At 37.9% G+C, this 22,707-nt stretch overlaps 2 long non-coding RNA genes across 2 annotated transcripts; both read right to left on the bottom strand.

Annotated features, from left to right (window-relative positions):
• Positions 1-8,935: 8,935 nt before the first annotated feature.
• LOC148769146 (uncharacterized) lies at positions 8,936-11,414 on the bottom strand. Its single transcript, XR_016032026.1, has 3 exons — positions 10,980-11,414; positions 10,841-10,897; positions 8,936-9,226 (listed from the first exon to the last, which is right to left on the bottom strand). It is a non-coding gene; the product is annotated as an uncharacterized LOC148769146 (long non-coding RNA).
• A 4,955-nt stretch (positions 11,415-16,369) lies between these two features.
• On the bottom strand, positions 16,370-18,876 carry LOC148769145 (uncharacterized). The gene is made up of 3 exons (XR_016032025.1): positions 18,448-18,876; positions 18,309-18,365; positions 16,370-16,693 (listed from the first exon to the last, which is right to left on the bottom strand). It is a non-coding gene; the product is annotated as an uncharacterized LOC148769145 (long non-coding RNA).
• Between the last annotated feature and the right edge of the window lie 3,831 nt (positions 18,877-22,707).

The raw sequence follows: 22,707 nt of genomic DNA, 5'->3' as shown, positions 1-22,707 counted from the left end.
CACACATAGAACATGCCTGACAAATTAAATCAATTAATTGCGTACCTCTGCGCTTCTAGCGAAATTAAAAACAACATACATGCTAAATAATTTAACCGAATTTAAATCAATTAACATGCTCGCGTTTAAACCAATTAACATGCTTGCAAAGATTAAAACGATTACACATAATCACATAAAATCATACGATAGCAAACATGAAATCATAGTTTAAACATAAGCGAATCGAAACTAGGGTTTCGTATATTTACCTCTTGAAGCGTGAGGTAGGAGCGTTTAGCAAGTCGAGATTGCTACGGAAACCAATCCGTACAATCGGGGCAGCAGCGGTGCAGCGGCAGCAGCAGCAGATCGGCCACGGCGGCGCGTGAGGTACACGCGCGGTCTTCCGGGGCGGCGCGTGGGGCAGCGTGCGGCTTCGGCTCGTGCGCTGCTCTTCGATTCCTCGATCTTCGATCTTCCTCCTCTCGGATTTCACCTCGTATACTTCGATCTACTAAACACGTGGCACTAGACACGTAATAGTTAGAAAAACGGAAGAAAAAGAGAAGGAAAGAAGCTACCAAGACTATCGGCCGATCAACGGCCGATTCCGGCGAAACGGCGGGGCGGACGGCGGTGGTGGCCGTGGGAGAGAGAGGCCGAGAGAGTGGTGGACGGCTGCTAGGGTTAGGGTTGTGTTGTGTGTTTGTGCAAGACCTATAAATCAAGTATTTATATGTCTTGCATAAAACCCTAGCGGGCTTAAGTTGGACCGGGCCCAACAGCTTAAGTCCGTTAGTACTTTTACTTGCTCGTCTCTCTTAATTCAATGACCGAAAAATTGCAACAATTACATTTTCGGAGTCATTATAATTTCCTCGTCATTACGAGTGCCATCTCTCATTTTCCAACTTTCCAAAAGTGGAAACCCTAGTTCAGTGCACTTTCTAAATTTGGAAACTTCCCGATTTAGAAAGTTCACTAATACGTTCGCCTATTCTTTTCCTTTTCTTATTCTCATTCATAATTCCAAATTACGAATGTTGGACTCAATCATATTGACTTCCAATCATGCAAAGATAAACTATTTTATCTCTGACCGTTTATTCAAAGATCTCATGTGCACGAGCAGTGTGACCCTCGATGGTTCAGGTGTAAGCTAGCCGTGGGCCCACAACTCTTTGTGGTCAAAACTCGTCCCTTAGAGTTTCGATTAAGATGAAGCTCGTTTCACCTTAATCACCCAACGAATCAAGATAGGCGTCTAGCAACTACGCGTCATGATTCCCTAGATACAAATGAAGTGCCTGCAAGAACCTTCAGATATAGTTAACGTACAGTACGGTCCCTTCGATAGATATGTCCCGATCGAACTAGAGGCATTGGTTCATCGAGACCTCTTTATATGTTCGATGACGGTGCGATCGTTCAAAGTGTTGTAATCCTTACGTGCATGACTCAGAGAATCGAATTCTCTAATCATCACTTAGTCAGCTCTGGCCAGAGACTTAGAATGATTACAAACTTTCAGAACACACAGGACATCCAAGACTATTCTAGCGATCGAATCCCCGACTACAATGCACAGACCTCCTTCTAGATTTCGGACTGCACGAACACTGGCCCTTGGGATGGTCCTCGGTGGAACTCAGGGACAGGTCACGATACAGCTGGTCCTCTAGTGAAGTCACGGTGATGTCTAGGTCATAAGGACTAATGGTGTACAACTATACCATAGATATCTCTACTCGATTATTGGGAACCACTTAGAGATTTCTAGGGTGAGGGAGTTCAGTGAACTCGTCAACTTACGAGCACCCACTTATGCATGCCGATATCACAATACTGTTTACTGATGAGATGCAGTACACATACACTAAGTGCTAGTCTTCATGGGAAAGGCCGATATCCTCATTAGTGGCGTAACCCTTCGACTAGGAACACGTTTAACAGTTATAATACTTGAGTAAATATCTCACGATCCTAACGATCAATTACTAGTACTTGTAATAACTGTAAGGACTATATCTATGCTTGTGACAAAGGGACAAAGATATAGAATGCCAAGATGTTTTATCATTAATACGAATAAAGGTTCGTTTATTACAATAATAAATACGAAAGACCACAGCCACAAGTTGGCTTGTTGGTCACCTACTCTAACGGTAGTCTTGCGTTAATCGTTGGCATGGCGTGGATAAATAATTTTTTTTTTTTTATTTTCCATTTGATAGCGAACGCAATTTGGTAGGTGCGTTAAAGAGCTCGCGCAATTTGGTGGAGCGCGTTGAAATTCTCGTGCGATTTGGTGAAGCGAGTCAAAATCTACGCGCAATTTGGTGGAGGGCGGTGAAAGTTGTGCCCAATTAGATGGGAGCGCGCGCTCCAAGGAGGCCTAGGGAGGCGCGCGCGCGTGCATGGGAAGGCGCGCGCGCGTGTGAGATACCTTTCTTTTTTTTTTCTTTTTTTTTTTTTTTTTTTTTTCTGACGCGCGCGTGCACGTCAGGCGCGTATATGCCACTTTTTTTTTTTTTTTTTTTTAGCTGGCGCGTGTACGCCACGCGCGCGTGCTGTGTACGCGCGCCTCCTGTCCCTGTTTTTTTTTTTTTTTTACCGCGCGTTCGCGCGGACCGAGGCACCCTTGGGCGGAGCGCGCTGACGCGCGCGTTTTTTCTTTTCTTTTGTCCTTTTCTTTCTTTTGTCTTTTTTGCTTTTTTTTCTTTCTTCTTTTGTCTTCTTCTGCTCTTTTTTGTTGTTTTTCTTTTTTCTTCTAATTCTTCTTCTTTCTTCTTTCTTTCTTCTTCTAATTCTTCTTCTTTTACTCTCTATTTACTTTTTTTTTGTTCTTGTATTTTTTCATCTTCTTTTTTCTTCTTCTTCTTTTTTCTTTCTTCTCGTCTTTTTTTTTTTTTTTTTTACGTGGTTGTTGTTCACCCCCTTGGGGATGTTCTATTTTTTGAGTAGGGAGATTATCCTCGTTTCTTGAGATGGGATGTGCACCCCCTTGGGGATGTTCTATTTTTGAGTAGGGAGATTATCCTCGTTCCTTGAGATGGGATGTGCACCCCCTTGGGGATGTTCTATTTTTGAGTAGGGAGATTATCCTCGTTTTTTGAGATGGGATGTGCACCCCCTTGGGGATGTTCTATTTTTTGAGTAAGGAGATTATCCTCGTTCCTTGAGATGGGATGTGCACCCCCTTGGGGATGTTCTATTTTTTGAGTAGGGAGATTATACTCGTCTCTTGAGATGTGATGTGAACCCACTTAGGGTTGAAAGGTAAGGGTGATGCCCAACTTTAGGATGGGGATAACTGCCCACTGTAGGATGAGGCGCTCGAGACCTATGCTCTGAGGTGGATGCGCACGGTTGTGCCATTGGTTCGCGTGTGCGCGTCAGACCCTTTTTCTGTTTTTTAAGTAGGGACGTGAAAGACTTGATGGGATGTGAAACCCCTTGGGGTTGAAAGGTAAGTGGATGTACCACCCTTGAGATGAGATGCCCAACCTTGGCGATATATGGTGCCACTGATTCAGTGGCAGCACGAGTTGAATCTTCCGTGATCATACGCTGAAGGTCTTCTTCGGTTATCTGACCCGTTCGAGAAGTAAGTAGAAATTGATCATGTTGAGGACCTCGTCGGGCCTCACGAGGAGGAGCGTTGGCTCCTGCTATGATGAATGAAATGTTTTGGGGGCGATGTGAACCCCCAGGGAGTCGATAACCCTTGGCGAACGAAATATTTTGGGGGCAGATGTAAGCCCCCAGGGAGTCGATAACCCTTGGCGAACGAAATATTTTGGGGGCGATGTAAGCCCCCAGGGAGTCGATAACCCTTGGCGAGCGAAATATTTTGGGCGCAGATGTAAGCCCCCAGGGAGTCGATAACCCTTGGCGAGCGAAATATTTTGGGGGCAGATGTAAGCCCCCAGGGAGTCGATAACCCTTGGCGAGCGAAATATTTTGGGGGCAGATGTAAGCCCCCAGGGAGTCGATGGCGGTGGTGCCATAGGTGGCTCCACATGTGGAGCAAGTGCTGGTATCGCGTTGGGAGCATCTGCTCCCATCGTGGCGATATATTGGGTCACGGCCTCTGTGGCAGCGCGAGTTGAATCTTCTGCTATCATGCGTTGGAGCGCATCCTCGGTTATTTGAACCATTCGAGGAGCAGGGAGTGGTGGATCGGCGAGTGGTGGGTCCCAAGGGGGGATGACCTGAACCTCGCGAGGAGGATCCATGGGATGCGGAGGAGGTGGCAAGCCAGAGCCTCCACGAGGTGGGAGGTCGTTAACTGTGTCATTTTTTCTCCGAGCAGACGCCTCAGGAGGATCTTGTTGGCTACGTGATCTGGTTTGCATCGTTCCCACAGACGGCGCCAAAATGATGATGCTAATTACTTAGATCACCTGGAGTAGTGTAGAAAAGGAACTGGGAGAGCAAAGCGGATCAGTAGCTTGACAACTTGATGATCCTGAGGTACCTGCGATCATAGAACACACGAACTAAGCCGGGGGTTGATCCGGCGGAAACCCCTCCGACGCTCAAGTCAGACGTGCTGATCATAGAAAATAGTCCAGAGAATACAGTTGTAGTATTGCTCAGTTAATAGGACATACCTTAATAAAATGAGTAAAACCTCTATTTATATGTCGTTTATTGGGTTGGGTTTGCTTTGTTGGGCCCAAACCTTACTTGAAGGTGTTTGGGCCTCGGTGATATTAGTCTTCGATTTTGGGCTCGTAGCCCGGTAGGTAAAGAAATTGTAGGCCCATTGGGTTGGCCCAATTAGGCATATCATATATATATATATATATATATATATATATATATATATATATATATATATAAACTAATGGGCTATCTTATGCAATTTCATTTTTGGCCCATCACTATAATAAAATTATCATAATATATCTACATATTAAAGGCTCACACCCTATTAGACACATTAAAGTCCAATCTAGATAAACCTTAATCGACCACTTTAACGGGTTTAACTTTGCAACGCATAGTATTTCACATAGTCCAACGTTGGATTAACGATCCAACATTAATTGCATTAGTTTCAATTTTACCGTTTATCACTCATAATCTATGATGTACGGAAACTTCTATCCACACGCGTTTCCATGTTCGGAAACGTTTCGGAAACCGAAACTCCATGACACCTGTCGGAAACGTTTCGGGGCCGTTTCCATAAATATTTAAAAGTTTTGAAGACGTTTCTGATAATAATTAAAAATTGAAAACGCGTTTCAAAACAAAATAAATCCAAATTTCATTTAAAAAAAAAACTCCGAATTTCATACGCTTAAAAAAATCGACTTTTCACTTTTTGTGGTGTTTTAATATTTTTGTAGAGGTTAATTCCATACTAAAATAAATTTATATGCCTCGAATGTAATTTGTGGAATGACATTAAACATTCTAATATTTTATTATAAATTATGAATGCACCCCTAATTTTTTATTATTTATTCATTTCCCCACGTTCTCTTATCCAACTTTTTGGAAAACGGAGTTTCCCCGAGTCTGTTTCCATGTTTTCATGTGTCCGCGTTCCCATGTCCGTGATACATAGCTCCTAATTAATTAATTAATTAATTTAAACAAATAACGTCAAGGATATTTTAGTAATTTCTTACATTTTTTACTGTAATCTATGCACATTGATTGATTTTCTTAATATATGCGCAACAACCCAAAACATCATTTAAATTGGTACGAAGAAGTATTCTACATTCAATTTGTAAAACAAAAATGAGAATAGAATGTTTTATCCAGTAAACATGAAAAACATCACAATTCATAAACATGAGTCCTTTTTGGGGATTGACATCAAATAATTGCTAATTTTTTTTGTTTGATTGGTACTTTGTTCTCTATATCATGTAATTAATTTATGGTTCTTTATTACAAAAAAAAACAATAAATTAAAAACCATTTAGAAATTAATGATGACTCAACCTGTAATAGATTGGCCTAAGAGCTAATACAATATAAACACATTACACATCTATCAAATACAATAATATTTAAAGTTACCAAACAAACTCAATAGTTCAACATAGTATTCAACTATTCAAAATTGTATTGAACATTCAACATTTAGTGCTCAGTATTGTTAAACACAGCCTAAGATGCAATACTCTAGGTCTATACAAACAGTAGGAGTAACCTAAGATGCAATACTCTAGGTCTATACAAACAGTAGGAGTAAACAGTAGGGCTATTCTTTTCTTGTTTGGCCACACAATAATTTAACGATGCCATTTTTTGATGTGATAAAACTTATGCATGTTTGGCCATTTTTTTTTTAAATAACACAACACGTGCAACGCACGTGCACCAGCCTAGTATTATTAAAATTAGAAAAAATACGCTTTTCGTCCCTTAAGTTTATCTCAATTTCACATTTGGTCCCTTCACACAAAACAGATTTAGTTCCTCATGTTTAAATAATTTAACACTTTTGGTCTTTTCAATCAATTTACCATTAGTCCGTCAGTTAAGACAATTATGGGTATGTGTTTAAACAATTTAACATTTTTTGTCATTTCCATCAATTTACCGTTAGTTCGTCATGTAAGACAATGATGGCACATGCTTGATTTTATTAGGTGCAAACAAAAAATTGATGAAAATGACCAAACATGCTAACTTTTTGATGCATGAGAGGCTACATATGTGTTTTATGAACAATGAGAATCAAATATGAAATTGCGATAAACTTAAGGGACAAAAAATGTATTTTCCCGTTTGAAAATTGCATACTTAGGCTTTTTCTCTACTTTCTTCGTCAAAATTTGTCGACATGGTGAAGGTTTAGATAATTTGTATTGTTTGATTTTTTTTAGATATATTCTTTAAAGGGCACATTACAAATAAGCCCATCATTGGATATTTATTCATAAAGGGCTTTCGACAAAAAAAAAAAAAAAAACTATTTTACAAAAAAATCAAGACATTATTCAGAGGTGTGTAACAGACTAAAATATCTCCTCACATTTTAATATGCTCTAATTTCATCATTTAATTCAATTTAACCTAAATTTGAGCCCAAATTTTACAAATCATTCATTTTTGACACAACACTCAATTTTGAGTACAAATTCACCCGTCACCGCTGTTGACTCTTTTTTTTTTTTTTTTTTTTTGCCACCGCTGACCGGCGGTCAACGCCGGTATCCGGCGGCGTTGACTTTTTTTTTCTTCAACATCTTTTTGCCCGTTTAAACAGTAATATTCATGTGGTTGACCATCATATCAACTATATTTTTTTTAACATAGTAATATTAACTATATTACAGTTTAACACAATAATATTAACTATGTTACAGTTTTTATTGCTATATTTCTCTCTAGCACAGTAATATTAACAAAACAAAAATCACTATTATTGTTATGGAGTAATATTATTACGTTGAATGTTCAACAAAGGTAAACATAATAAAAAATCAAAAGAATTAATATTGATGTGGTTGACAGTAATATTACAGTAACAACAGTAATATTACCGTCAACCACAATAATATAATTTTGTTTATAGATATTACAATAGTAGACGGTAATATAATTTTATTATTACGGTAATCGGTCAACAAATCAAACAAAACAAAAAGGCCAAAAAATAAAATTTTGATATAATTGACAATAATATTATTGTGTTTACAGTAATTTTATTGTCAACGACAGTAATATAATTACGTTCACTTGTCAACAAATCAATCAAAATAAAAAAAAAAACAAAATATAATAATATTGTTGTTGTTGACAGTACAATTACGGTCAACATTAAGCGGCGGACGTAAAAGAAAGGATAATTTTTTTAAGGGAAAAAAATTTAAAAAAATTCAACGCCGGAAATCGGCGGCAAAAAAAAAAAAGTTTAAACAAAGAAAAAGTCAAAATTGGATTTTTGTGGTCAAAATTGATTAAGTTGAAGTTAAATTAGGGTTACAATTAGGAATTGGGTGTAAAGGATTGGGGGTAATTATGTATACATTAATTTTGCCTCTATTTGTAATAGATAGTAAAGGGATGGGCTTATTGGTAAAAGAGATATAATCTAACCTAGAATAATAAAGATGGTTAGTGAGAAACTTATTCATAAAAACCCAATACTTTAAAATTATGGGATAATTTGACAAACACCCTTCATTAGACTCCTTCAATTACAATGAGTCCAAAATAAAATTATATTTTTATGATAAATCCAAAATAATTTTAATTAATACAAATAAATATAGTTTCACGATTATACCCTTTCTGATATTAATTTTCTTTTTATTTTATATTGAGTTATTTCCCAAACCCTAGATCTTATATTTGCATCACGATAATTCCTTCTATCTTCTCTCTACACCCACAGCACCGCTGCCCCACCAAACGACGAAGCCTTCTCCGCCCTACTCCTCCTGGCGAGACCTTCGCTCCACCACAGATGGAATTGGCCCTGCACCACTCTCGCATCGTCGGCCCGTTTCTCTTCCTTCTCCACCGTCGCGGCCTTATTTGCTCTATCTCCGCCGCCGTGCAGCCTCCTCAATTAGATGCCATTAGCAATCGTCTGTTCCATTCTTGTTTGTTTATCGGTAATAGTGGAATGTTTCATGAGTGTTGATTATTCGTGATTTATATGTTAAGGACAGGGGTATTCATGTGTTGTTTTGTGAATCATTTGTGACACCCCCTAGTAATCGTATAGCAAACCGAGAGGGTTTGCCATGCACGGAAGCTTTAAAGGTATTATTTAAGTATTTGGGTATGTGGGTAGACTCCAAGGGGTTTAGTAAACCGATTACATATTATTATTATTATTATTTTTTTCTTTGAGACTTAGAATTTAAAGACGGAGTCGGCTTCGGAAGATATTTCGGCGAAGTGAATTAGTGGGAGGGTGGAGTATACGTCTAATTACCCAATAATTTCGTAATATCGACTTTTTAAGTGGTGTCACCTTGATAAAACATAGAAAAAGGTTAAAGTCCATAATTAAAACTACATATTAATAAGTGGGCCATAGTTTAACAAAAGGGGCCCATATTCGGAGGACTTAGTCTCCTTTACCACGGATAATAATACACATGAGCTACTATAGAAACAGTAATTGTCCTAAGGACAATATACACAAAAGATAGCACTACAAGCAAAATAAGTAGATCCTCCATACGAACCAAAAACCCGGAGTCGGCCTCTCGAAACTTCGACTAGTCCAATCCGGTGGAGTGAGTAGTACTAGTACCTGCAAACGGAGAATATCTATATGAGCTAACAAAGCTCAGTAAGGTTATCGAAAGATACCGAGAATTTAAAATATAGTCATACTACATATACTATATAATAATATCACAAGTACAACAACATTTAACACAATTTACATGTCTAGGACATATAATTCATTAACTATAGAAACGTTTTATCGGATCCGATGAGAAATCAACTTCTTTACTTAGAACATGAGAAGATTATTCTGAGCCCGTTTTGGTGGAATCAAACCACCCAACTGTAGTATCTATGGTTGGAATACCGGCCCCCGTATCCTTTCTCATCTTTTCTAAGTATTTCATTAATCCCCCAATTTATTTTATTTAATTACAAAAAGGCACGGCCGAAGTATTTAGAATTTCGGTTGAGTACATAAAGGTATCAATATTCCACAATAACCCATAAGAAATATAAAAGCCACAAAACATCACAAATATCAATCAAGTGACAATTAAACACATATTTCACAAAAGATTAACCATTATCAAATTGTGTACTCACGCATACTCACCCAAGAATATAACACAAACTTAATAAGAATCAACCTATCTTCTATCTTTCCTTAAGCTACTTAATTTCAATTAAATTCTAGGATCAAGGAACCATATTAGTTTTGGAGGTTTCGGGTATTCAGCACAACACCCCTGAACTTTTGAAAATTACAGTTCTGCCCCCAAAGTTCAAGACTCACACATGCAATATACTCTAAAGTTCAAAAATTCATACTTTCATGAAAATCGACCCTTAACTTAACTGAAATTCAGATTAATGCAGAAAACTCAGTTATAAGTGATTTGATGCAGAATTTCCGGAAATTACATAGTTCACCCTAGCTTCTCTAGATCTAGACATGCAAGACCTCTAAAATGCACAAATTCCATTTTCTAGTAAAACCCCTTTAAAACTGAATATTACCCTTTACTAAATGCTGGAAAACAGACCTGGAATTCTAATTGGAACCAATTTCTCGAAAATTACAGATTTACCCCAAAACTCTTTCAAATTACACATGCAACAACACTATGATTTCAAGATCCACTTTTTCATGAAAAATCCCCAAAAATCCGAAATCTTTATTCAAAATATGCAGAAAACGAAGTTAAGATTTTAATTTATGCAACAACTTTGAAAATTCCATTTTCCACCCCAAAACTTTTAGATCCATACATGCAAGGCCACTAGGAGTTCAAAAATTACTTTTTTCTTAAAAATTTTCCTAAATCTGGAATTTCAGTTCAATAAATGCTAAAAACCATTTTTGAAAACTTATATGAATCTGACTTCTCACAAATTGCAGATCTGGCCCGAAAATATGCCGATTTACACATGCAACCCCATAACTTTTCCCAATTTAATTTCTTCACAATTTTCGAAATAACTGAAACTTCTATGAAGGTAATCAACTCAAATCTACCATTTAAGACCTCTGATCATACATGCAATAACATAAATCATATGAACTAACAAAAAGGAACAAGTAAATGCAAGAATTAACACAAAAACAAGAATTAGGGGTGTCTTTTAATTAATTTCGAAATTTATTCTTGATACTTTGATACCTCCATTTGCAGCAAGGATTTCGATTCCTTACCTTAAAAACAGAAAGGAAATAAAAGGCTAGATGAAGAGGGGAAAGGTTCTTGGGAACCTTCAAAGAAAAACCGAAAGTTAGAAGGGGAAGAACGAAGAAGAAAGAAGAGGTGGAAGAACTTGGGATGGCAGCTTCTTACCTTCTTCAAGCTTGCAGATTTAGCCAAGCTACCTTAATGTGGAATGACACGGTGTAGATTTCAAGGTGAGAAGTGTTCTCATTCGTGAAGGGGCACCATGTATTTATAGTGTTCTTGGAGAATTCAAGGGCAAGGGTGAGATAGGGAATTCTCATTGTTGGTTTGAGAAGTATCTTGCTGATTTTGGGGGTGGTTCGAGCTTTGGTGGAGCTGCTATCAATGGTGGTTTCGGTGGTTTGAAAGAGGAAAGAACAATGAAGAAGGAGAGGGGTTTGGGTGCAGCCGAAATGAGGGGGAGAGAGGGACTCTTGACCTTCTAATTAAGCATGCTAGAGATGGAGTGTAGGATTGGGTTAATAGGGGTTAGGCTAGGCTTAGGATAATCATTTATTTATTTTCTAATTATTTAATAATCCACCCCTAATTATATACACATACACGGCACACACATATATATATATTCATATATATTATATATTATGGTAATTTCTAATATGCATGCATAATTTCTGAAACACATAGGCACATAAGGTCACGTAATAAATTTGATATCTAATAATTCGGATATCAATAATTCACGTATAGCCCTATTTTTGGTAAAATTTAGTATTTACGTGACTAGAGGTTTTATTATCGTGTTTTGAACACGTGGGGTGTTACAATCTTCCCCCCTTTAAAAATTGTCCCCAAAATTTGTTACCTGTCCCGAATAATTCGGGATAGAGACTTCTCATTTCTGATTCGCGTTCCCATGTAGCTTCTTCGGGTGTGTGGTTGTGCCACTGCACATTGACTAGGTGAATCTCGCGGTTTCGGAGTGTCTTGGTTTTGGAGTCGAGAATTCGGAGGGGTTTTTCTTCGTAGGAAAGGTTCGGATTTAGCTCAATAGGTTCGGCCTTGAGAACGTGTTCGGGGCTGGGAATGTATTTGCGAAGCATGGAGACGTGGAATACATTATGGATTCGGGATAGGTTAGGCGAAAGTGCTAGACGGTAAGCGCGACTGCCTATTCTTTCGAGTATTTCGAACGGTCCGATATATCGCGGAGATAGTTTGCCTCGGTTTCCGAATCGCAAAATTCCTTTAAAAGGGGCTACTTTTAGGAATACTAAACTTCCGACTTCGAATTCCAAATCTCGCCTCCTATTATTAGCGTAGCTTTGTTGTCGGTTTTGGGCAACTCGCATATTTTCTCGGATGTCTCGAACTAGATTCACCGTTTGTTGAACTAAGTCGGGTCCGAGAAGTTTTCTCTCTCCAACTTCATCCCAGTAAAGGGGAGATCGGCACTTGCGTCCATAAAGTGCTTCGTATGGCGCCATTCCGATTGATGATTGGAAGCTATTATTATACGCAAATTCGATCAACGGTAGCCGAGATTCCCAGTTGCCTCCAAAGTCGAGTATACAGGCTCGAAGTAGGTCCTCTAGGGTTTTGATCGTACGTTCCGACTGGCCATCGGTTTGGGGGTGAAAGGCAGTACTGAACGATAATTTGGTTCCAAGAGTTCCTTGCAAACTTTTCCAGAACTTCGAGGTGAATCGTGGGTCTCGATCCGAAATAATAGCCGTCGGAATCCCATGGAGTCGGACGATTTCTCGCATATAGAGTTCTGCGAGTTTTTCTAGGCTAAACGTTTTGCGGATTGGAAGAAAATGGGCCGATTTGGTTAGCCGGTCGATGATTACCCAAATTGAGTCGGATCCGCGCTGGGTCCTTGGGAATCCTTGAACAAAGTCCATCGTTACCACTTCCCATTTCCATTCGGGAATTTGGTTTGGTTGAAGTAATCCTCCGGGTCGTTGGTGTTCAGTCTTGATTTGTTGGCAGGTGAGGCATTGGGCAACGAATCGAGCTATATCATTTTTCATTCTCGGCCACCAATATAGTTTCTTCAAGTCTTGGTACATTTTGGTTGATCCGGGATGACAGGTATATGTAGTCTGATGCGCCTCGGCTAATATGAGCCGTTTAATTTCGGCATCGTCGGGAATGCAAGTGCGGTTTTGGAATAGGAGAAATCTGTCTTTGGAAATTCGGAAATTAGGGTTTGCTTCGAGATTTGTGCGAATCTTCTGAAGTTGGGGGTCCTGATCTTGAGCTGTCCTTACGCGGTCTCGGAGATCTGATTCCACCACTAGGGCGTTCATTGACTTCCGACTAAGAGCATCTGCCACCACATTCGCCTTCCCGGGGTGGTATAAGAATTCGCAGTCATAATATTTAACCAGATCGAGCCATCTCCGCTGCCTCATGTTTAATTCCTTCTGTGTGAAGAAATACTTCAGGCTCTTGTGGTCGGTGTACACGGTGCACTTATCGCCGTATAGGTAGTGACGCCAGATTTTAAGTGCAAAGACTACTGCTGCGAGCTCCAGGTCGTGAGTTGGGTAATTCTTCTCGTATTCCTTGAGCTGGCGAGACGCGTAAGCTATCACTTTTCCGTTCTGCATAAGTACAGCACCTAGTCCGAGTTTGGATGCGTCGCTATAAATCACAAATCCTCCGGATCCTGCTGGTAGTGACAGAATTGGAGCGGTGGTCAAACGCTTCTTTAGTTCTTGGAAACTAGCCTCGCGGTCTGGGGTCCATCGGTAAGTGACTCCTTTCTTCGTGAGTTGAGTGAGGGGTGATGCGATTTTTGAAAAATCTTGAACGAATTTGCGATAGTATCCGGCTAAGCCAAGGAAACTTCGTATCTCCCTTACATTCTTTGGAGTTGGCCATGTTGAGATTGCTTCTATTTTGCTGGGGTCGACGGAAAGTCCTTCGGCAGAGATGATGTGGCCAAGAAAAGTGACTCGGGATAGCCAAAATTCACATTTACTGAACTTGGCGTAGAGTTGATGATCTCGGAGTGTTTGAAGTACTATTCGTAATTGGGAGGCATGTTCTTCTTGGGTTCTGGAGTATATAAGAATATCATCGATAAAGACCATGACAAACTTGTCGAGGTACTGATGAAAAACTCGGTTCATAAAATCCATAAAAGCTGTTGGGGCGTTGGTTAATCCAAAAGGCATTACTACGAATTCGTAGTGGCCGTACCGAGTTCGGAATGCTGTCTTAGGAATATCAGCTTCTTTGACTTTCAGTTGGTGGTAACCTGACCGAAGGTCGATTTTGGAGAAGACGGATGACCCTTGGAGTTGGTCAAAGAGATCGTCGATGCGGGGTTGCGGATATTTATTCTTTATGGTCACCTTATTCAGCTCTCGATAGTCGATGCAAAGGCGGAAAGATCCGTCTTTCTTCTTAACGAATAGTACCGGGGCTCCCCATGGAGAGTGACTGGGGCGGATGTAACCCTTATCGAGTAATTCTTGAACTTGATTCTTCAATTCTTTGAGTTCCACAGGAGCCATGCGGTACGGAGCCTTCGAGATTGGTTCTGTTCCCGGAATAAGATGAATTTTGAATTCGATTTCGCGATCAGGCAGTAGCCCGGGTAGGTCATCGGGGAAGACGTCGGAGAATTCTAGGACAACGGAAAGTTCGGACATCACCGGTGGAGGTTTTGAGCTAGTCTCCAGAAGGTCGACTAGGTAGCCGATATGTCCCTTGTTGATGAGTTTGGTGGCTTTGATTGCGGATATTATGGGAATTAGAGTCTCGGCGTCGCTTTGAAATTCTAAGAGGGTGTGATTTGGGAGAGAAAAGCTTACGGTCTTTAAGGCGCAGTTGATTTGGGCTTTGAATTTGGTCAACCAATCCATTCCCATTATGAGGTCAAAATTTTCGATTGCTAAGATGATGAGATCGAACCCCATGGGTTGGGATTGAATTTGAATAGGGCAATCCTTCACTATTTTGTCGGTGATCATTTCTTCGCCCGAGGGCATAGAGATGCGATATTCGTGGCTTACTCGAGTTGGTACTAATCCAAGACGTACGCACACATTGGTGGAAATAAAGGAGTGTGTAGAACCAGAATCAATCAAAGCATACACGGGTTCTCCAAGAATAAGGACGGTACCTGCGATCATCGTCGGATCTTGACGTACTTGCTCTCGGGTCATGGCAAACGCGCGGCCGGGGACTCGAGTTTGAGCGCTGGGGCAGTCTCTCGCCTTATGGCCTGGCTTTTTGCATCGAAAACACAATTCGGTGTCCTTTACGCAGATTCCAAAGTGAGCCTTTCCGCAGTTCGAGCAAGTTGGCTTGGTCGTCGGTGTTACCGGTCTAGGGTTTGGACTCTGGACCTTCTTTCCTTTGAATTTATGATTCCCAAAGTTGGCCTTCTTCCATGGTCGTAGTGTGGGTGGTTGGGATCGCTTCCCTTGCTGAATTTCATTTTCGTCTTGAGCAGCCGTTAGTGCCTTGTCCACCATTTGGCGAAAGGTAGTGGCGTCGGACATGTGGATGTCCCTTCGAATTTCGGGTTGTAAACCCCTTGTGAAGTGATTTTTCTTTTCCTCAACGTCCTTGGCGATGAATGGGGCGTACAGGCATCCTCGCTCGAATAACCGAACGTATTCGGTCATGGTAAGATCCCCTTGGCAGAGCTCCAAGAATTCGTTGAGTTTGTTGGCCCGGACGTCCTTGGAAAGTATTTCTCGAAGAACTGGACCTTGAATGCTTCCCATGACAAGTTCTCGAGTTCAACACCTTCCTTAGCTCCTTCCCACCAGTTCCGGGCTTCGTTGCGAAGTAGAAAGAGGGCACAGTGCACTCGTTCACGGTCATCCATTTGCATGTAATCAAAGATCACCTCCAAGGATTTGATCCACTCCTCGGCTACGACCGGGTCGGGATCACCGTGGAACTCAGAGGGCTTCATACGGAGGAAACGTTCGTATTGCTTTGGGGGTTTGGCTGAGGTGTAGGTGGGGTGCGTTGGCTTTGAATGAGTTGTTGGATCTGGTCATGATGATTTTGCGCTTGTTCGCGGATAAGGTTTGAGAGACCGAGAATAATGTTAGCGGTGTCCGGGAGATTATTGGCGGTGGCGGTGTTCCGAGATGGTCTTCCTGTCATGTCTTAGTGTGTGTGTTGCAAAAATAATTTTTAGAACAACAGAAAATAATATAAAACACAAGTAAGCATATAATTACCGGACAGACCGAGTCTTCTTGCTTCGAGGTTTCCGAATTCCGGTTCGATGCTCGTATAAAGTTTCTACAATTTTTGCTCTGATACCATGTCTGTGACACCCCCTAGTAATCGTATAGCAAATCGAGAGGGTTTGCCATGCACGGAAGCTTTAAAGGTATTATTTAAGTATTTGGGTATGTGGGTAGACTCCAAGGGGTTTAGTGAACCGATTACATATTATTATTATTATTATTATTATTATTTTCTTTGAGACTTAGAATTTAAAGACGGAGTCGGCTTCGGAAGATATTTCGGCGAAGTGAATTAGTGGGAGGGTGGAGTATACGTCTAATTACCCAATAATTTCGTAATATCGACTTTTTAAGTGGTGTCACCTTGATAAAACATAGAAAAAGGTTAAAGTCCATAATTAAAACTACATATTAATAAGTGGGCCATAGTTTAACAAAAGGGGCCCATATTCGGAGGACTTAGTCTCCTTTACCACGGATAATAATACACATGAGCTACTATAGAAACAGTAATTGTCCTAAGGACAATATACACAAAAGATAGCACTACAAGCAAAATAAGTAGATCCTCCATACGAACCAAAAACCTGGAGTCGGCCTCTCGAAACTTCGACTAGTCCAATCCGGTGGAGTGAGTAGTACTAGTACCTGCAAACGGAGAATATCTATATGAGCTAACAAAGCTCAGTAAGGTTATCGAAAGATACCGAGAATTTAAAATATAGTCATACTACATATACTATATAATAATATCACAAGTACAACAACATTTAACACAATTTACATGTCTAGGACATATAATTCATTAACTATAGAAACGTTTTATCGGATCCGATGAGAAATCAACTTCTTTACTTAGAACATGAGAAGATTATTCTGAGCCCGTTTTGGTGGAATCAAACCACCCAACTGTAGTATCTATGGTTGGAATACCGGCCCCCCGTATCCTTTCTCATCTTTTCTAAGTATTTCATTAATCCCCCAATTTATTTTATTTAATTACAAAAAGGCACGGCCGAAGTATTTAGAATTTCGGTTGAGTACATAAAGGTATCAATATTCCACAATAACCCATAAGAAATATAAAAGCCACAAAACATCACAAATATCAATCAAGTGACAATTAAACACATATTTCACAAAAGATTAACCATTATCAAATTGTGTACTCACGCATACTCACCCAAGAATATACCACAAACTTAATAAGAATCAACCTATCTTCTATCTTTCCTTAAGCTACTTAATTTCAATTAAATTCTAGGATCAAGGAACCATATTAGTTTTGGAGGTTTCGGGTATTCAGCACAACACCCCTGAACTTTTGAAAATTACAGTTCTGCCCCCAAAGTTCAAGACTCACACATGCAATATACTCTAAAGTTCAAAAATTCATACTTTCATGAAAATCGACCCTTAACTTAACTGAAATTCAGATTAATGCAGAAAACTCAGTTATAAGTGATTTGATGCAGAATTTCCGGAAATTACATAGTTCACCCTAGCTTCTCTAGATCTAGACATGCAAGACCTCTAAAATGCACAAATTCCATTTTCTAGTAAAACCCCTTTAAAACTGAATATTACCCTTTACTAAATGCTGGAAAACAGACCTGGAATTCTAATTGGAACCAATTTCTCGAAAATTACAGATTTGCCCCAAAACTCTTTCAAATTACACATGCAACAACACTATGATTTCAAAATCCACTTTTTCATGAAAAATCCCCAAAAATCCGAAATATTTATTCAAAATATGCAGAAAACGAAGTTAAGATTTTAATTTATGCAACAACTTTGAAAATTCCATTTTCCACCCCAAAACTTTTAGATCCATACATGCAAGGCCACTAGGAGTTCAAAAATTACTTTTTTCTTAAAAATTTTCCTAAATCTGGAATTTCAGTTCAATAAATGCTAAAAACCATTTTTGAAAACTTATATGAATCTGACTTCTCACAAATTGCAGATCTGGCCCGAAAATATGCCGATTTACACATGCAACCCCATAACTTTTCCCAATTTAATTTCTTCACAATTTTCGAAATAACTGAAACTTCTATGAAGGTAATCAACTCAAATCTACCATTTAAGACCTCTGATCATACATGCAATAACATAAATCATATGAACTAACAAAAAGGAACAAGTAAATGCAAGAATTAACACAAAAACAAGAATTAGGGGTGTCTTTTAATTAATTTCGAAATTTATTCTTGATACTTTGATACCTCCATTTGCAGCAAGGATTTCGATTCCTTACCTTAAAAACAGAAAGGAAATAAAAGGCTAGATGAAGAGGGGAAAGGTTCTTGGGAACCTTCAAAGAAAAACCGAAAGTTAGAAGGGGAAGAACGAAGAAGAAAGAAGAGGTGGAAGAACTTGGGATGGCAGCTTCTTACCTTCTTCAAGCTTGCAGATTTAGCCAAGCTACCTTAATGTGGAATGACACGGTGTAGATTTCAAGGTGAGAAGTGTTCTCATTCGTGAAGGGGCACCATGTATTTATAGTGTTCTTGGAGAATTCAAGGGCAAGGGTGAGATAGGGAATTCTCATTGTTGGTTTGAGAAGTATCTTGCTGATTTTGGGGGTGGTTCGAGCTTTGGTGGAGCTGCTATCAATGGTGGTTTCGGTGGTTTGAAAGAGGAAAGAACAATGAAGAAGGAGAGGGGTTTGGGTGCAGCCGAAATGAGGGGGAGAGAGGGACTCTTGACCTTCTAATTAAGCATGCTAGAGATGGAGTGTAGGATTGGGTTAATAGGGGTTAGGCTAGGCTTAGGATAATCATTTATTTATTTTCTAATTATTTAATAATCCACCCCTAATTATATACACATACACGGCACACACATATATATATATTCATATATATTATATATTATGGTAATTTCTAATATGCATGCATAATTTCCGAAACACATAGGCACATAAGGTCACGTAATAAATTTGATATCTAATAATTCGGATATCAATAATTCACGTATAGCCCTATTTTTGGTAAAATTTAGTATTTACGTGACTAGAGGTTTTATTATCGTGTTTTGAACACGTGGGGTGTTACATCATTAGTATAGAAATCAAGAGGTGTCATATGTGGCAAAGAAGGAAGTTCGTCTCAAGAAATTACAGAGTGGTTTTCGTACTTTTTACGCTAACTGTGTAAGTGCATAATAGTCGTGGTTTTAACACCGTTCGAAATAATGTTAATATGAATGCACATGGTTTTTCTCCCCCATTGTTATGTGGTTTTTAGTATCTAGTCGATCGATCCTTTCAAATTACAAAGTGGATTTGATACAATGTTGGATTTCAATGTTAAAAGAAAGAGTGGTTTTTGCACGCATAGTGGTTTTTATTAATTACATAGTCGTTTTCGTTAAATGATAAGTTTTTAGTGAATTTTTGTAATGTAATTTGTTAATTACATAGTGATTTTCGTTAATTACAGAGTTGTTTTAATTAATTATAGAGTGGTTTTTGTTAATTGATAAGTTTTTAGTGAATTTTTGTAATGGAATTTGCTGATTACATAGTGATTTTCGTTAATTTACAGAGTGATTTTCATTAATTAGATAGTGGTTTTTATTAATTACATAGAGATTTTCGATAAGTTTATAATGGATTTTCGTAACGGAATACTATAATCACATAGTGGTTTTTGGTAAGTTTATAGTGAATTTCAATTTGTTAAAAACAATTTTTTTTATTAAATTTAATTGAAAAAAATCAATATAAAAAATAAAAAACCAAAATTAAGAAAACGAAAAATAAACATTTTTAGAAACAAAATCAAAATGTTTTTATGAAGAAATCAAAAATAATAAACAAAATAAAAAAGAGATTTTTGGAATTGATTTGGGAGCATTATTTTGGGCATAAACCTGAAGCGTGATTTGGGGATATAAATTATGGAAAAGATTTGGGTGTAGATAATGTGTATAATTTTTTTTTATTTGAATAATTATAGTAATTAATAATAAGTGGGGGCATATATGGGTTTTCAAGCCCATTGTATTTATCTCAAATACCATTAATAAATTAAGGATTTATCAAGAATAAAAAGCCCAATGGAGGGTGTTTGGCATATTGCCCCTTAAAATTATGGGGAAATGAGGGATAACCCCCTAGTTTTTAAAATATATACGCATAGGTCCTATGGATTTTTTTTTCCTAGTCAAAAACCCAAATTCTAATCTTAATTAGTGAGACCCCCTGAGCAACTTGAAATACCTAATTTACCCTCTTAATTTTTCAAACCCTAGTTTCTGTCCCACTCATCGGCCATTACATCTCTCCCCCTCTCTTCTTCTCTCTCTAACTCTCTCTCTATCCACCAGTCATACGAGCACCTCTGCTCATCTCCCAACTTGCGCCGCCCGTAGTCACTGCTCCCTCCACCGTCGCCGCCGACGTTGCTTCTTTCGTCGTCGCCTACCGCTACTGCTCCCTCCGCCGTCGCCCGCCGCTACTTCTCCCTCCGCCGTAGCGCGCCGCTACTGCTCCCCTGCTGCCGCTGCTCCCTCCACCGCCGCCCGCAGCCGCTGGTCTCTCGCCGCCAGTATATATCGATCATATATATATATATATATATATATATATATATATATATATATATATATATATATATATATATATATATATATATATATATATATATATATATATATATATATATAAGTCAATATATACAAATTTGTTGCCGTTGCACAGGATCCGTATTTCGACGACAATTTGTATTTCCGTAGAAGAATAGGATCTGTATTCCGGCCGCAATCGATGAACATAATCAATATTTCAATGTATTCCGCCGCAGGAGTCTCTAATCTGTATGAGGTAATTTGTTGTAATTTTTTATTGTTTCATGGATTGATGTTGGACACTTGTATTAAGTTCGAACTATGTGAACAAATTAGAACTGATGATTTACGCAATTGTTTAGGTATCTTTTTTGTGTAATAAAATGAGTTGCTTGATGAATTGTTTTCCTTGAATTGGGTGGCGGAGTATTAGAATGTGGTGGGAGATTTTTTTTTTGTTTGTATATTTACTGCATTTATTAAGATGAAAATTACCTAGTCATATATAGTCACATGTTGTAACAAGAAGTAACATAACTACATGTGACTATAGTTGACTATATAGTCACATGTTGTAACAAGAAGGAACATAACTACATGTGACTATAGTTGACCATATGGGGTTATAGTTCACTAAAGTAAATATGTCAAAAGAAATGATTTTCATTGTTTATGTATTTTATAAAAATTCATTTAATGTAATTCGCTTGTTCTATTTTTGTTCTTCGTTTTCTTTAACTCGTATTTTTTTCTCACATGTTTTGTTATTTGTGTAACTTGCAGAGAATAATTTAGCATTTGATAATGTTTTAATAATTTTCTGTTAATTTTAAACCATTTTCCGTTAATTGTATTTCAATTTTTTTTTTAAATGGTGAGAAAGATATTGGATTTGGTTTTGAGGTGAATTATGTATGGAATACAACAGTAGAAGAGTTAATTTAAGATGGGGTACTTGGAACAAATTGCCCCATCTCTCTAAAATGGAATATATAGTAATATGTAGTAACATGTGCATGTGATTGTGTATTTTCAATCCGTATTTTGTTGTTGAGTTGATTTATAACTTCAATTTTTAAGTTGAATTTGATTTTTTTGTCACAGGTCTTGGTGTTCGAACAACTTCTATGCAATAAGTTTTTGTCGAGAGGACATGGTGCAGTTCTTTTGCAATCGATAGATTGGAATTATTGTCGTTTTAAAAAGTAGGATTTGAAGCTATAAATACAAACTACACTATATATGACTATACTCATATAGTCACATGTGGTCATATCCATGCAGTCATATATAGTCACATGTGGTCATATACATGTAGTAATATATAGTCACATGTGGTCATATACATGTAGTCATATATAGTCACGAGTGGTCATATACATGTAGTCATATATAGTCACGAGTGGTCATATACATGTAGTCATATATAGTCACGTGTAGTAGCATATGGTAATATATAGTTATATATAAGCCATGTGATTTTTTGTAGTGGTCATGATGATAGTGTATTTTCAATTTTTTATTTGGTACTAATTGAATTTATAATATCAAAATTTAAATTGTGATTTTAGTTGTTGGTGAAGATGAATTTTTTTATATATGAATTAATGGTTTACATAATCGGTCGATCATAATTTTGGGATAAAAAAATTGTACATGATTATATATAACTATACATGATTGAGGTATACATTAGACATGTGTAGTATACTATAGTCATGTGTACTCAATTTCAGTACAGTAAATTTATCAAAAAATTGAAAAAAAAAATAAAAATAAAAATTAAAAATTAAAAAAAAAATTTAAAAATTAAAAAAATTAAAATTTAAAAATTAATAATTTAAAATTTTAAAAATTAAAAAAAAATTAAATAAATTAAAAATTAAATCAAAAAATACAAAAGAGGTATATATAAAAAATAATAATAAAATAAAAATTTATATTTTTTTATTAAAAGACTCTATAAAAATGTTAAATGCAGGTCCAAAAACTGCTGAATGCAAGTCCTAAAACTGCTGAATGCAGTTGGCCATAATGCTGAATGCAGTTTGTCGTAATGCTGATTGCAGTTTAAAAATACTGAA

Source organism: Erythranthe guttata, chromosome 7 (assembly GCF_056151865.1).
Source record: "Erythranthe guttata isolate IM_541 chromosome 7, IM_541, whole genome shotgun sequence".
Lineage (NCBI taxonomy): Eukaryota > Viridiplantae > Streptophyta > Magnoliopsida > Lamiales > Phrymaceae > Erythranthe > Erythranthe guttata.
Note: the sequence above shows the minus strand (reverse complement) of the source record. Positions and strands in the feature narration are given on the sequence as shown.